Raw genomic sequence first — 14,213 nt, forward strand, 5'->3', positions numbered from 1 at the left:
GACTTAGGTGAGGGAAATTGCTTTGTTTCCCTATTCCTTCTCACTACTTAAGTTCAGCCGGAGCTGACAGAAGGTGCAGACAAAGAGGCACCAATTTACTAGGCCTGACAATACTTAAGACTGATATTCCTATTTGATATCTCACTTTCAAGATACATGAGACATTATAGGCTTTAGTATGTGGGAGCCAGATTAACTCTCAGCATCTCAAGTTATTTTAAATAGGTTCCTGGCAAAAGGTGATAAAGGATTGAGGATAAACATTGTAAAACAGTTAAGAATGGTCCTGGCAGTATGTGAAAGGCATTTAGATACTAAGAAGTGTCACTTCTTTCAGAGTAAAATAAGATAAAGCAGAGCACTGTTTTCCGTGATGTATCCTTTTATTTGTGAGACATGTCAGCATTTTTTTCATAACCGGTGAACACACACATTTTCCCCCCTGCAAATATGTGTTCACAGTTAAAAACCCACCAAAGCAAAAGCTTAGTTTGTCACTATTAAATGTTATTTCTAATGATTGACTTTTTAATAATCAATAAGCCACTGAAATAAAAAACTTTTCCTCTAACAATATGCCCCTATTAAATGAAGTACAACTAAAACCCTTCCTACCGACTTGTTTTTCTCTTTGTAATAAATATTTGTTGCATACTTATTAGGTGTCAGATGCTCTATCTGCTTTGAAAAGATAAAGACAAATAAAATGAAGTTCATGCCATCAAGGACCCTAGAATTCAAGAAGATGGAAGGAAAATCCTTCGGAACTTTAGATTTGTTGTTTTGTTGAAGATGGAACTGCCTGATTAATAAGGTTATCAAATTAATTTGTAAGGAGTTAAAAGCATAGTGATTAAAATCGAATGATCATGCTCCCATGGGAAAGAACATTAAATGTTTATTTTAATGTCAAAATCCTATGAGATTAATTTTTGTCAGCAAATGGAATGTGTTACCAAGTGCTACACTTTGTGCTGGGTTTCAGGGATGTAAGGGGAAAAGAGACAGACTTTGCTCCTGCTCTTGTTGATCTGATGTAATGGAGTCAGATTAAAATCAAGAAAATAGGAAAATTAACACAATATTTATGCACAGTATAAACACACTATTCACACACAATAAACACAATATTTGGCAATAAGGAAGTGTACAATCAACAGTGGGCCATGATATCAGGTAAGAGTAGGAAAAATTCACTGAAGATTTGAAGTTTTAGCTGGGATTTAAAGGTTGAAAATGGACCAGCCATGGCTGGGCTGGGAAGGCATCCTAGAGGATGGAAAATTGGGACAGATTCTCTGGAACCTTGAGATTACTCTATCAGTAATGGGCTTAGTGTTCAAGATTCTTAAAAATATAGAGGATTTTATAGCTAGGCCATGACAAACCAAATCTACCAAAACTATCAGTCCTGTTTTATTTTCTGTAGGGTCATATATGAAAATAAGCGGAAACCTAGATCCTGTTCTTGATACCTGAGTTTATAAACCTTAGTTAAAGGAGTGACTCCTTGAGCCCTTTGCTAACTATTTTGCTATGTCCGTCACTTCCCTTAAACATATTTAAGTAGAGGTTAGTCTACTTTCCTGCAGTTTAAGACCCATGTTTGGTCAGCCACTAGGGAATACAAAGAATTACACCAAATAATTCGGAAGACAAAACAATACGGAATATCAATTTATTCTTTAGTACTTCATTTTAATTTATCCCTTGAGGTTTGTACTCTCCAGAGTTTTCAGTGGTTGCTATAGAGATTATACTTACTTCTCACAATCTTCTTAGAATTACTACTTCAGCACATGGAGAACAGAAAGCTTATCCCCATATAGGTTCCTTGACCTTCTTTCCTTTATGTTGCAGTTGTCAAACGTGCAACCGCTATGTATATGGAACACAACAGACTACAATTTTCACTTTCAACCATCATGCATATTTTAAAGAACTTAAAAAGAAAACAGAGTTCATTACATTTATGCAAATATTTGCCATTTCTGTGGCTTTTGTTTTGTTTTGTTTTCATTCTTGAAGTCCCAAGTTTCCTCTTTCAGAGCAGATCTGCTGGCAATAGTGTCTTAATTTTCCTTCATCTGGGAATGTGTTTAATTCACCTCCACTCTTAAAAGGGTATTTTTGGCTAATTTTAGAACTCTGGCCTGACCTTTCTTTTTGTTCAGCATTTAAAAAATGTTATTCCACGGTCCTTGTGCTGTCATGGTTCTCACAGAAAGGCGTGGCAGTGAGATGGGTGCAGAAGTAGTTGGATGGATCTTTCTTAAACTTCTGAAACACTTGCCAAGAGTTCACTCAGCTGTGCGAAGGGCTACAGTCCTCACTGTCCTTCTCCTTATTCCTGCCTGGAGCTCATACCTTATGGCTGCAACTCCAGCAGGAATCTGGGGACTTTTGGGATGGAGGAGGCGATACAGAGGAGGCCTTGACCGCTTAGCGCCATGTCTGCTCTGGCCCTCCCACCTGTGGAAGACTTGGACAAGAGATCACAAACTGCAGTTGTGCGTGTTATCAGCCCATCTGAATTTTTAGTGGGTAAATGTATCATGTCTCTTCCTCATTTTACTCCCTACAGGCATCTCTTCATTACATACAAAGCATTCTGAATATATATACTATTTAAATTGAATACATTCTTTACATATATTTTAACATTTCTTAGTATGGGTGGCAGGGTAAAAAAAAAAGTCTCCTACAAAAAGATAGCTCTTTTCTCTCTAATTCAGTACCTCTGTTATATCTTACTTTATAACCTGTATGTACTCAAAATCCTCTAAACAACTTGCATTGTGTGTCTTTTGATATATATAATCTGATCTGGAGAAAGCTGATAGACTTTATTTAGGGATCCTTTTTCTCCCCTCATTTCCCCACAGAACCTAGCTCTGTGCTAGTACATGATGCTGGTAATTATGGAAATTCACAGGATTTGGTTTCTTTCTGAAACTTCCTTAACCAGATCCTCTGTCCCTGTAGCAGGTAGTCCAGGTTAATTACTGAAAGAAAAACATTCCATATGGTATTAAGAAACCACTTACTGATTAGACTATTCATACTTGCATAAATTTAATCCTTTGAAAGCATTTTAGATGCCAAAATGTATGACTTTTTTCTTCATATCTGAAAACAATTACAGTGGAGATTTGAGGATCTGAAGGTCTGATGAAATGATGGAAAGAGCTATATGACATGCATGCACATGTGTGTACACACACACACACACACACACACACACACACACACACACCATTCTACCTAGAGTCATTTCAAACTACTTTCAATCTTGTGCTTCCTCTTAACCTCTTAAACATCCCCTAGTCTGTCACTTTCCCATGGAATGCCCCACTTCTCTCATTTACTCATCCAGTTTCTTAGAACTGTAACTGGATAGCTTGTTTCTTTTATTGGAATTAGACATATACTCTTAAGCTTTCACCCCCTCCTATGAGGCTTGATTTACCACATGCGGTTAGGCTGTGTGAGGGCTGCACACTTGGTACCTTGCTCCCTTTTGTCCACAACACTTAACAAGGAGCTCAGTTAATCAACACTGGAAACTTCGCTTCAACACATACAATCCTGTGAAAACTGAGCAGGGTTGTGTGTATGGGGGAGACAGGTAAAGTATGTTAAGTCTCAGTGAGATAAGTGTCCTGATTTTCACTAGGGTTACTTGAGGACCTGACGCAGGTGCCATCGTCTGGCTCCTGGGTTGTTCTTGTTACTCTAGCGAACAACAGTGATTATGTTCAAAGTTCTGTCTCATGTTGTCTATCTTCTGTTGATATTTAATAAAAACTCAGAAAACAGCTTGCAAAAGGCAGTACTCATTCCTGCTGAGAAAAAAAAAAGAGAAGTAAATTCTCTACTAAGCAATTTCAAATGTCTCCACTGTAACCTTACTTGCATAATTTTAACTTCTTGGCACTGGGTGAAATCAACATTGGTGTACTTTGTACTAACGTATTATACTGGAAAATTGGATACAGAGGTAAAGTGGAGTTTCCTTTTCTCAAAAGTCGTCTAGCCAAGATACACAATCCATGGACAAGAGTAATTTGGTGAGAACACTAGTGAAGTGAATACCTGATAATAACTTGCTTTCCCACATTCTAAAATACCAAGTGCGTACTTCCTTTGGGTTCCCATGTATATTTATTTTTGTTTCATATTATTTTCATGCATAAAATAAGCTAATTAATTTTATTTAGAATATTTAAAAATGAGGGAAGCTTTATTTAAAACTAGTATTTCTTGCATGAATATACCTTTTTAAAAATTATACTTGATTGTGAGGAAATAAGGGTGCATTGAAAGTGTCTAGCATCTAAAAAAACATGCTTAATTTCTAGTTTTAAGAGAATCATGACAACTTTTCTTTTCATATTCCCAGATCTCTAAGAGTTCTCCAAGTCTGTTCTTTGCTAATAGTCACACTGACTGGCATTATGATAGCTTGAGGTGTGAAAAGGAAAAGCACAATATGGGTTGCTAATTAATACTGTTAACAATTTAGGCGAATTAATGACTAATATTACATTGGTAGAATGGTAATCACTTTCAGATCATTCAGTAAAGAATTAATCCCTAATCAAGACAAGGATCTATTTAAATAAAAATGGATGAAAGATACAGGATTCATAGGAAATAGTTTTCAACTAAAATCAAAATATTACTAAGAGACCATTTTGAAAGGGATTTATTTAGGCAACTCCCTGTAATCTAGTATCGTTTTCTCCTGGTTCCCAACACGCTTCGATGTCCGGGGCGTGAAACCTGGGCTCGTGGTGTCCCAGGAGCCGGCGGCCCCCTTAGGCTCTGCCCGTGTCTCCTGCCTGAGTCCGCGCGGAAGGACCGCTGCCGGCTCTGCTGCAGGGGAGGTCGCCCCCTGCTTCCACCGCGAAGAGAACCGAGAGAGAAAGCTGGGACAGGACAAAGGCGGCCAAACCATCATTTTGATTTTTTCAGGACTTGTTGTTTCATTTAAGTGGAAAGATTTATGGATTATGGTCCTCAACCAGCCATTATATATAAAACTGTACTTAGATACTTCCTTTGCCTACTAACTTAACACATCACTGACTGTAATTCCATTGTAAAGTGCTTGTGTCAAGATTTGTAAGATTCAGATAGAGGCAAATATGGAGCTTCTTTACCAGAACAGATGTGGCGGAGCGTCCTAATCCCGTGAGCTGTAAACCTGTGACGAGCCGGTGAAGGGCGGCGGAGGGGGCTGTGCAGCGCTGGGTGTACACGGTAACTCGTACCCCTTGGCAGGGTACTTAACCCCTCTGGTGTTAAACTCAGGGTGTTTCCAACTTCTTGTCTCCTCTCTCTTTCTTCCTTTCTTTTTAAAGCTGTGGTCCTTTAGATGTGCAATCTTAAGCACATTTGTCTATTTCAACAAATACGTGTTTATTCTGTCACTCAACAAATATTTATTGAGTACCAGCTGAACACTGTTCAAGGGGCTGGTGCAAGACACATAAAATAGATCGAAGTAGAGCTGAGGAGCGGGGACCCTGTCTGTTGAACTACCCATTGAGCCTGGCATTGGCCTAGAACATTCTCCTCTGAATCCTAGTTGTACTGGAGCAGAGTTTGGAAACTATGGAAGATCTCCCTTATCTTTCCCATGATCTGTGGTTTCACGAAGCAGGGTGCACATTAATTAGCCATTGTACTTGCCATCTCGGGTGCTCCCAGGATTGCCACAGTGAGGTTCTGGGGTACAGGATTGTCCTATAACAAGTGACATTTATTTGCTTTCTAGATGCTACTCCACTAGGTGAATGAATTACATTTTTACTTTAATGAGATCCTTGCCTTTTTTGGTCTCAATTTTTCTTCTTGGTGTTGAAGTTTATTTTTAATCTCACTGGAAAGGGCATTGAAGGCCCAAGACCCACCTTTGTTTTGCACAACTATTAAAGGGACTCAGCCTGTTCCAGTTTTTAAGTTTTTTTAAGAAATCATGGAGCTATTTCAAGGAAGTGTGACATTCTCTTTGATATCCGAGCAAGCTAGCCAGGATTGAAATATGTTCTAATTTCTCATCTTGGCAAAAAAAGAAAGAAAGAAAAGAAAAAAGGGAGAAAAGAGCAGTTGACATTCAGGATTTACAAGGAATAGTTACATTTGACAGTGAAAATATATAACCATACATCCTCACTGCCAGTCAAAGATAATCTCTGGTTGATTCTATTTGGATCCACCACATAATGTACCAGGTGTTTTTCTTTTTCTCCTAGGAAAAAAGGTAAGTCTCTGAAATTATGAAGCTTAAATGATTTAAGTCCTGCTTAGAAAATTTAGCTTGAAATCTAATGGTTATCATCACCTTATATTTCAATATTTCACTTCCCACACCTGCCTTCTAGAGCCATTTCAATCATGAATAACAGTGGGGGAGAAAAACTATAAACATTATGTGTGCAGCAAAGGTCTTAGTAGTTGTGAGCCAAATTGGAAAGGAGAACAACTGTTACTACAAGACTGAACCTGGTGGGAGCCTGGAGTTCTGCCCTGGCAGTACCAAACTCTGCAACTTTATTCTCTTTGTGGTTTTAAAAAGACTTGGTCTTTCTAATATTACACTCTGAAAGCCAACTTAATAGATACTCTATTTCTGGAGAGCTTTGTAGGCAGAATTATGGAAAATTCTTGTGGTGGTTGTTCTGTTTCTTTTGATGAAGGAGCAAACCAGAGCATAAATTTGGCTAATTTGCATGGTTTGAATATTCACTGACATGATTCCTGAGTGGCATCTTCTTCATGCTGTAGGAGAAGAGAAGCATTATTTCTAGCAGCTGGAAGGTGGCTCAAGGATGTAGCTACTGCTTGCGACTGCCAGTATGCTTGGCACAGACCAGGGAAAGTCAGGAAGAAGTTTTGGTGAGTGAGGTCGTCGGAGCTAGCACTTTATGGCTGAAGCGGGTGTTGGCTTGTGATGCGAGAAGTTTAAGGAGTCAAATCTCTCATTTTCATTGTCCATCCCATTAGAGTCATTCCCCTGAGGTAAGGTCTTTCATGCTTGTATGAAAATGAAAATTTTACCCGGAAGGCATATAAATCACTGCCCCCTTAGCAATGATCAGTTCATCCGCTAAGCCAGCAGAAAGTCGGGGTCTAAATGAATGGTACTCGCAGAGGCCAGTTTTGGTTGAGAAAACAGAAGGTGGGGCGGAGATCCAGTGCAGCCAGTGGTACGGGCCCCAGCGAGAGCTGGGGGAGGAGCGCAGCGCGGGTTCAGCTCTGATCCAGTTCCTGCTTCCGTGCAGTAACGAGGGTACATCCTGCCATCTGGCTGTTTCTGTCTTACGAAAATCCTCTGGATGTTAAGCACAGCCTGTTTTCCTTGATTCTTCCTCAGAGCACCTCTGACGTCCCATCCATGTTCAGCACAGAGAATTGGGAGTGCTGCGTCTCCTTGATGTCCCAGCAGTGCTCCACCCCAGCTTTATTCTCCTCACTTTACTCTGCAGGACGAACTGCATTTTCCACCCCGTCCTGGTCCACTGCTCTCTTTGCATGTCTGCAGGCTCATGAATGATCTCTGCTGAGCACCAACTATAGGTCGCTTCCTGGAGAGGCGTAGGAGGTGGGGACTGGGAAGTAATTCATATTCCTTCCCCACACGTTGCAGATAGTAGCCCAGAGGGGCATGGAGGCTGTGCCTCTAAAAAGACTTTCCCTTACTCAACAACCCCACCCAGTGTGGGTAGCAGCTACAGTGAGCTTGGCTCTATATAATCTCCCCTCCTCTTTTTCACATGAGTGTATTTTTAACATGATTCAGTCCATCAAAAATAAACCATTATCTCCGCAGTATCCTCCGCCTCACAGCCTTAGGTGCAGTTGTCATGCAGGCAGTTACCTGGGTTTTACTTGTGTCACATCTGTCTTACTTCCCTTCCCTTTCCCTTCCCTGTCTCCCTGGTACAGGGGGCTTGCTTGGTCTTGTTTACCTGTGTGTTTAGGGGAGCACCATGGATCAAGGGAGCAGACGCTGCCAGTGGAGCCGATTGCCAGCCGTAGCCGTCAGAGAAGGCTTCCCGAGGTGCTTCGGCTCCAGCAGAGGGAAAGTCCACGGATTGCTATGGATTAGTCGTGGCATCCTAAACATCTGTCTACACCACAAGATTGTGATGACACATTTCCTTATCTGGGAATCCCCACGGTGTTGTCAGAATCAGGAAGCAGTGGGTGCCTCACATCCCAGCGTGGCTTGGACACACTGCCAGTGCAGTCTGGCTTGGCCTGCTCCTATGTGTGGCCCAGATAAAGTTCACCAGAGAAACATGCCCGGTTACCGCAGGTTTGGCATGATGGCAGACTGGACCCTCAGGCGGCCCCCAAACGCTGGTCGTTACTGTTCTTTATGTGAAAGGAGCTCCATGGGGTGCCATCCTCTGAAATCCTACTATCTTCAGTCTATTTTGTCTTTCTTTCTTGCTTCCAGCTGTCCTAGGACTCAAAAGAACATGAAAAAGAAAACTGCAACCAACCTTTCTATGGGATTGTTAACTTTATGTGCAATGTAATGTGAATAGGAAGAAACTTTTCAACCAAAAACAGGTTTTTTAACCTTCTCTGCTGCTCATGGTAAAGAAAGGCAGGCAGCTGGCAGAACGTGGCTGCGCTGTTCTGTGTTAGCTGTGCTGTTCCCCTCGGTGAGAAGGGAATGAGCCGTCTCCAGCCAACTGTGCAGTGACCGGGGCCCATTAAGATGCGCAAACAACCCGGGCTTTGAGTCTTTCTTTTCACATTTTTTCAGACAGCTCCAATCCAAATAAGGTTCTTACTCCTCCTGAGATAATTCCTAACATTTCTAAAGGGCTTTCAAATTCCCCACCAATCCCACCGTTAGTAATGAGCACCACATTTCATAAACGGGCCGGTTGGTTGTGCAGATGTACATTTTATAACTGTATTTGGTTTCATTTGAAATATTTTTAGGAACAGTGGAAAAGGAAAGGCTTATTTAGAAATCAGGGGGTAAACACAACCTTATAGTTGGGCTGCGAATGTAGGGGATTAAGAACATCTAAAATAAAAACACGGCCACTGGCAGCAGTGTGGAGTTACCCCCTCCCTCCTTCCCGTCTTGGAATAGTATGCATTTTGCTCCACTCAGGTGATTTTGAGCTCTTTTTAAAATCACTTTGAGAGTCTTCTGAATATTTTCTTTGGTGATAGAAATGTGTTCTTTGAGGACAGACTTTAATTTAGGGAACTGCCCAAAAGACATAACTAGCCCGATGAATAAGGTGGATGATCATGGCAGGTGATGCCAATTTAGTTTAAAAAATAAGGGGAAATGTGAGGGATTTTCTGCCTGTGGTGGTGGTTTACACTAGAGCATCTGTGGTCTTGTGCTGGAACCTTACAAAAAGCCTCTTTTAAGAGGCTGAGTAGATATATTTTTCCTCTTCTCATACAGGTTCTGTGTATTGTGGTTTTATTTATGCTTCAGTTTGTATGGGATTATGTACCTAAATAATGCAAAATTCCTGGAATTCTAGTTCATTTCAAACAAGTATTTAATATATCAAATTAAGATAATTAAGTTGTGCTTTTGCTTTGCAAAATACTAAAAGCAAGATGGCTCCAATATTGGTAAAAGCATTTAAAAATGTGATTGAAAACACTAAATTATCTAAGGGTGTGCAAACTAGTTTGTAAGTTCAAGCCCAGGTGGTATTTCACATTTATTTATTTTTTGGTTACTCCTAGGACATAGGTTCAGTTATAGTTGCCTGACAGTGAAAAATGAACATATTCCAAATATGCAGGCAAAGCTTTCCTCCGTAGGAAAAGAATTGCTTGGCTTCTTGGCCTCAGTCATTGCTTTGTTTTCATTTTATTCCCCCAAGTTCACACTTAAGGCACATTTTAATGCTTATGTGACCACCACCTATTTCCTGTTATTGTGTTTCTTATTATAGGCTGCCCTCCTTAGAACTCTTATCTTTTCATCATCTCCTAGGCCTTTCAACCGTGATGAATTTGCCAGAGGCAGGGAAAGACTGAATGGACTCTGTTCATATCTGGAAGGGAACCACGCCGTAATCTATGAAAGGGTGAATGTCCAGTGCTCTTACCACTCGTGGTTTTGTTGGTGATGTTTGAACTGCAAGCCAGAATGGAACTTTCTTTTCATTTCAAAGACTTTTGCTATTTTTTTTCCCTCTAATCTAAATTTGGACCTAATGTGTCGACAGGTCTCTTTTACATTATTTTTGGCTAAAGCTAGAAACAAATTGTGTTGAAAAATATTATGAGAACACCTCTTCTTCTAAGATTTCTAGTCTAATATAGTTAACTCCAAAGGTTTGTATTATTCAGATAAGCCTTAGAAAACATCCACTGTTTTAGATTATCTGCTTTGCCAAATCCCAGTGTTGAACTAAGAGGTTTTCTCATCTAGAATGAACTAGCTGTATATTGTGGGAATGACCCGAAAGAATACCCAGATGAGCTACTACTATACATGACGGGAATCAAAAACCCCCAGTTAATGCTTTTAATAACACAGCTAAGAAACAGTCATGTTCCTGTACATTCTGATGCCAGTATATATTTTGCAAGATGCCCATTTCTGACGTGATTAAACTATGCCACTGAATTAATTTGATTATTCCATACAGGGAAAAAAATTTTTTTTATCAAATTCTAGTCATTTTGAAATTTATTATTTAAAAAACCTTATTTAACTAGTGAAACTTTGATTTCAAGTTTGGAGGAACAAGCAATTTTTTAAATTCCCCATTTTATGAACAATGGTAGCAATTAATTCAATGAACCTTTCTGAGAATCTGCTCTGTACTGGGTGCTGTGGCAGGCATCCGTGAGAGTGGGCAAAAAGACAATGCCCCTGCCCTCAAAGAATCCTGTCTCATCAGAGAAAGAGGTAAACGAACACAGCTTCAGTGTAACATGCTGTGAACTTGGACGCAGTTGTGTAGAAGGCTCTGTGGGGTGCAGGAGAGCGGCATGCCCACCACTGTGCCGCTGGCCTCTTCAGTGAAGGGCACGGTGGCTACACCTCAGTCCTGAGGAACAGTACACGTTTCCGCTGTGGGGGAGGGTCAGAGATGTGGAGGTAGTGAATTTTAGGAATTACGTCATGCCGCACGATAAGTTAAACCAGATGCTGTCATTTTATGTATCTTAACATTATCTTGTATCACCTACATTATACTCATGCTATACTAAACACTCTAAACTCTACTTGGTTTTTCATGTGCAAAATTGGGATAGTAATAGGTTTTTTTCTGAAGGTTAAATGTATTAATGCACATAAAGCAGTTAGAACAGTGCCTAGAAAAAATATGTAAGTGTATATGTGTGTATATATATATATATATATACACACATACTATCATTAGTTATTGTTTTCATGTTTATCCATTATCATTGATTATGCTACATAGCAAAATAGCAAGGCGGTTGATCAATTCTTTCATGTATTCACAAGTATTTATCAAGTACTTACATTGGGGATTCAAAAGTGTAAAGATCAAGTACCTGCTCTCATAGAGCTTAAAATTCAAATAAATCATCAAATAAATAGTATAAAGTCAGACCAGTCAGCATTAAAAGAGCATGGCAATGCTTGTGGGTGGGCAGAGACAGTTCACCTGTTGTCAATGTTGAGGCCTTCCTGGAAGAAGTGGTAGCTTTGATTGTGGAAATGGCACCAGCCCTGTAAAGACCTGAGGTAGGAGTAAGCTTGGCCTATTCCAGAAACGGCCCAGACTTGGGAAAAGGGAATGAGAGGAGGAGAAATAGGAGCTAAGGCTGGGGAAATAGGCCGGGGTCAGGTCACATCAGGCAGGGGAGGGATGGAGAGAACCTGGGGTTTCATTCTCAGGGCAGTGGAAGGTCTCAGGGTAAAGCACCACGAGTCAGACTTTCAAAACCGCTCCTTCAGCTCCCTGCTGACACAGGGGCCGCTTGGTGTGGACGGTTGTGGGCCCTTCATGCTCTTTCATCGCCTTCAAAGGGCAAAGCCACCTGCTAATCTAGAAGCCATGAAAGAATATATCCACACTGGTCTTTCAAAACCTGGTCTCCCTTTTTACCTTGGTAATATCATTTGAATGTTTCTTCCTGTTTATCTTTAATACCACAGCCTTTTTTTTTTTTCTAACATCAGTGTGTGTAAAACTCATTCTACATGCTCCGTGGTTAAAGGATGAGTTATTCCTCGTAAGAAGCTCATGGCCAAGAGGATTAACAGACATAGTCAGAGACATGAAGACACGGAATAATGAGCGTAGTGACCGACCGGGAGAAGTGGGGGGCAGTTTCTGCGGGAGCTGCAGGCGATCCATCCCTGGGCGGCACCGGTCCAGGCCTTTCAAGGGAAGGGACGGGGGTGAGTTATCGTGCAAAGAAAGCACACGGGAGAAAGTGAAAGGGTAGAGGAGGTTTCTCAGGCAGGGCGAGCAATCCTGAGAAAGAATCCAAGGGCCAGAGAATACGGTGTTTTCCTGAGAAAGAAAGTAGTTCAGTGTGACTTGGGATGGAGCCAAGATCCTTAATTTAGATCAAATTCTTCTGTTGCTTCTACTCCTTGAACCCTCTCTTTCCATCTTCCGGATCCACGCATCTGTAGTGGGCCCCAACTGCCAGTGTCATCCATCTAGCCTATAATAGGCATGGGCTTTTGTGGGACATTGACTCTGGATACTGGTCTCCCCACATTTAAAAGGGGGTACCAGTTCACGGGTCAGGCTGAGTTTGTGAGAATTACATCCACACCTCATGGGGTGGATTTATAATTAACCCGTACCATGGGATTGGGTGAGGTTAGAAGAGCAACTGGCACATAGAAAGTGATCCGCGAGCATTACTTCTATTCTTCAGTTGTTTTTGAGAGAATGTACTGATTGCTCAAATTCTTCCAAATACTGATGTTGCTTCCTCTCGTATTACTAAGGGGCCTCTCGTTCCTTCTACACGTTCCTTGAGCTCACTGTACTTTGTCACCACTCCGGTCCACTTCTTGTCTGTCCCAACCAACCAAACTCTGTACTGACTCCTGTTTGAAAGTGCCTACCTCCTGCGTGTGGGCCTTTTCTCAGGCTTGCAGAGGCTTATCACCGTATTTGTAAAGCCTTTTTCGTCCTTTATAGGTAGTAGTCTATGATGTACAATGGGAAGAAAAATGAATTCTCCAATAATATAGCTTCTTTTAATCTGAGACTTAATAAAATAACTCTGATAAGTCTTTCCTTTTCTGAAAAATATGATTGGGATATACTTAAAATTTTTCCTTTTTCCTCCATTATCTAAACTATTTTTGGTGATTAAAGTGAATAATACACAGGAGATATTTTTCTTATTCCCATAAATGGCTTCCATCAAATCTTTGATGAAATAAAAAATTAAGTGAGGTCATCGTGGGCCCAGATTTACTGGACACATTCCTAAGGTGTGATTCTCGAGTTCACACCCTGTATGAGGCTTTGTGGTTGAGGGTTTGGTGTCGGATTTCCTGGATTCCCAGAAAGCTTGAGGAGGGTGAGGTAAAGCTATAAGTCAGGACCAGTCAAGGATCTACTGACTCGGAAACCAGTCAAGATAACCTAGCTGGCTTGTATGTCATAGGTTCAAGCTAAGATATCAGTTTGTTTAATAACACATCCTGAGCAAGTTCTTCCATGCTCATTGCTTTGTTTTGCCCACTCTTTCCCCTACACTGTTTGTCAAAAGGAGTTTTAAAAACACATTTTGTTCCAGACTTTATAGGATAACTACTGACAGTAAGTCTCATTGAAAGCTCTTGTCTCTTGAAATAGATTATCCTTGTTCAGTATCTTAACTGTAAATGTGAATAGAAGATACTTGAATTGGGATACAAATGCCACACAGCCTTTTCCTGGACTGGAGTCTACAGAGGTTGAGTCCGTATGTGTCCAAGAGGAGAGCACCGAATCCTGCCGCCGTCCGAGTGACCAGCGTCTGACAGTAGCACCCAGTCCTGTCTTACCTCTCCTTGGCTCTCTGGGAATCTCAAGTTTCATTTTTACCTCATTGTAGGAGCTGGTTTGGATTGAAGTCACACACAAAACGAACTGTCTCCAACATCTACTTCAAGAAGTAACTGCAGCTCAGTATGAAGGTCATTAGTGGGGCCACAGACTGTGTTGCGTATTCTGGCTTCTCTTTCCTGTCCTAGAGACCACCCGGAAGAG

This window comes from Manis pentadactyla, chromosome 7, assembly GCF_030020395.1.
Source record: "Manis pentadactyla isolate mManPen7 chromosome 7, mManPen7.hap1, whole genome shotgun sequence".
NCBI lineage: Eukaryota > Metazoa > Chordata > Mammalia > Pholidota > Manidae > Manis > Manis pentadactyla.